Here is a 3,618-nt window from a genome sequence, read left to right on the forward strand (position 1 = left end):
TTCCACTGTATATATGTATATATTCTCACTTGGTGTCACATTGCAAATAAACCCTCACCTTCTCTCTAAACTTCAGAGTCCTGCGAGTGAGTCCTCTGCCTACTAATCTGTGACACATCCAACTGTGACGGATGGCTGGCTCTCCCCAAGCCTGGTTCTGCCAGAGGCTTCTTCCTGTTTCAAGGGAGTTTTTACTTCCCTCTGTCACAAAGTGCTTCCTCATTGGGGTCATCTGATTGTTGGGGTTTTCTCTGCATTACTGTAGGGTCTTTACTTTACAGTATAAACACCTTGAAGCAACTGTTGATGAAACTGTTGGTGAAAATTCTGACTTAAAGTGGAACACACCATAATGCAAGGAAATATGTTTGCTTCTACGTGCTAATGTGTGGATTGCTGGCAAGGGGTGTCTTGCAGTAAGGTGATGCAAACCGAGATGCAGCTTGCACAGTTCACAAAACAGATCTAGAATTCTAACAGACGTCTAGAACAAACCTTACTCTTGGCTCTTCCCTTATTCACAACCAGCCTCAGCCAGTAGCTCCACATGTTGGATTTGGCTGATTTTTATGCTGCAGCAGTTCCCTAATCATTAATTGTACTAAATGTACACTGTAACTACTTATGTCAAATGAAAAGTTATTGTGTTACTTTTACCCACTACTCATGGCTATATTAAGAGAACATTACTGAGTTAGCCTTTGTCGAGACAGAAAGTATGAGTTAAGAATATATTGTGATTCAGCTACAAAGCTTGTATACGACGGCATTTTTCTTTAGCGAAAGATAAAAGCTAGTTACCAGTCACTGTATTATTTCACCAAAGCTCCTGGACTCCTTTTGGGAGGATCAATTCAAAATAACAGGAGATGCCATGCCCTAACATGAAACACTATAAAGAGCGATTTCATCATTTCGCGGAGCTGCCTTGCTGCCTTTCACAGTTCATTATCGTCACTACTATGTCTGATCAAATGTTATAAAATGTGTAAACCGTTGGCCCGATGAGACAGACAGTTTTCAAAGTCACAGACTATCAGGAAAGATCCAAAATAATGTTTCAATATTTATCGATATGTCTATTTAAGCCACCTCCACAGTGTTGTATAGACTTCTCTTGTGCTGCCAAAATAAAGTAATTGGTTGCAGTCTATTTCCTATTCATTGTCTGAATGATCTTTAAACAGTTACAGTTTTTAACAGTTTGTTTTGAACAGGTATTAATAACTTCCCATGCCTAATGAGCAAGAGCAACAAGAGCACATGACAAATCCATAACATATGTTTCTATTTCTCAGCCTGTATTTAGACACATGCTGCTGACTGCAGTACAAAATGTGCCATGTCTCCAGACTGTGTCTCCAGACTGTGTCTCCAGACTGTGTCTCCAGACTGTGACTGTTTTTTTAACATCATACCTTTTTTAAACAGTAGAACTAAGTGCTGTGAATAGCTTTTATTAGCAGGAGTAAGCAGCATGCCAGCTCATTTAGATTTGGAAAACTAACTCAATGACACACAGATTTATAAAAAATATCGAGTTGTAGGTAGTAAGCAACTGGTTTGAGGCCTCCTAGGTGCCTTTTTTAGACAGTTTTCATGCATGAAAATTTTTTTCTTTTTCTTTTTTTAAGGAAGCCCTGAGCTGGACCCAGACCTCACCGCATGGATTGTATAACTCATCTGCCTTTAGGACTCCCAAGGAGGAACTACATGGCTGGAATACCTGCCATCTGGATGGATGGATGGATGGATGGATGGATGGATGGATGGATGGATGGATGGATGGATGGATGGATGGGTGGAGAGTAATTGTTAAAGTCTGCTCTTTAAACACCTAAAATGTAAATACAGCATTCTACAAAAAGTGAAATAGCTCTTTGGTCTAATGGTTAGAGCAACTTCTCTCCTATGAAAAGATTTGGCAATTTAAGTGTAAGAAGAAAAAAAAATCAGATGTTCATTGCATACAAACACACACATTGTGGGCAGCAGAGGCAGCAGCAGAAGCAGTAACAAGCTTGTTAGGAAGGCGGGTGACAAATGAGCTAGAGCACATTGTCCTGGCATTAGAGATGAGCAGAGGTGTGAAAATGTCACCACAAATAGCCTCTGGTCATCAAATGTCACCTTTCCACTCTACTTCACCCTCCCTCCCATCAGCCAAATCTGTTTTTGTTTCCCCCCCTTTCTGATCTTCCTCTCCTTCTCTCTCTCTCTCTTTTCCATCTACTCACCTCTTTTCAGCACAGTGCTCTTTCCTCTCTGGCCTCCTCTACTACCCTCTCACCATTCAGCACTGCTTTCCTTTTCATCCCCTCAAAGGGAGGGAGAGGGAGAGAGTGCAGAGAAAAAGAATTAGTTTCCTTAACTCAGCTCCTGTCCTCAGGCTTTCCTTCATCTCTAGCCTTCTCTTATATTCCTTGTATACTGCCTTCTTTCTCAGTTCAGTTCACCTACACATGTATGTTTATCCATATATCTATTTTTCTCAGGGGTTAACTGGGTTATAGCCCAGGGGAATAACAGTTTCATAGGAATTTCACACAGAAAGATCAAGGTGACAACCAATAGCAATGAACAGTTAACCGTGTGTATTGAAGGAAGGCAAGAACAGCCAAGCTATCAGGATTCACCTATGAACTCTATGGATGGAGGGACTGTCAGAGCACACAGGAAACACCTCACAGAGAAAAGAACTTCCATGTGGAAATGAATTATCTTTGAGAGGAATTCTGGGAAAGGCTCGAGTCAAATGGCCACTACCTTACGAGACATCAGATTGGAAGACTGTGTGCTTGTTGTAAAAGGGGAGGAAGGTTGCAAAATAAAATAACTGTCATGGACAGAGTTGGAGTAAAATACAAGAAGCTGTGAAGTACTTCCAAATCAATAAATGAAAGAGCAAAAACAAAAGAGAGGTTCCACACATCCGGAAGGAGCTGAAGATGCTCAAAAAGCATTACATCTTCTAAAAGTTGTGTTTCATAAAATTATATGAGCTGGAATGACAGAAGTCTTTTCTGTAGGCTCTGAGATTTTGTTCTGGAAAAAATGGCACAAGAACTAAACCAGCCAGCTAATCTGACTTTGCTTCTTTTGGTCACACCTTAGAATTAAATATTTTACGAGATAATCTTAATTAAAGATATACTTGCTACATTTAAGGGTAGCTAGAAATTTCTTTCTCTTTTTTTTTCAAGAAGCATACAGTCCCTACCTCTTCTCTGTGAATTAATCACGCATTTATCTGCAAACACTAAGAATGCGACCACACCCCACACACTGTGGGTGAGGTCTGTGGCTCACAGGTCATCTGCCTTGTGAGGTACTTATTACTGAATCTTCATATCTTTCCACTGGGGGGATGAAAAGGGCTGTACTTTGCTGTGATTAGATCACAGGGAAGCTCAGAGAAAATCTAGTTAAGATAGATATGATTAATGATAGCACTGAGACAAACCAGCCTCTGTCACTAGACTGAGAGTCCACATCTACCAACACTTGAAGCGAGGGTGTTACCCCATACTGCGTATATACATCCTGCAGTCATTTTTACACTTATGACAGCACTGGTACCTTGTTTCAAGATAAAAGATTCATCTGATAGACTGAGCA

This window comes from Pundamilia nyererei, unplaced genomic scaffold (assembly GCF_000239375.1).
Source record: "Pundamilia nyererei isolate P.nyererei 1_Seehausen unplaced genomic scaffold, PunNye1.0 scaffold00047, whole genome shotgun sequence".
NCBI classification, from domain to species: domain Eukaryota; kingdom Metazoa; phylum Chordata; class Actinopteri; order Cichliformes; family Cichlidae; genus Pundamilia; species Pundamilia nyererei.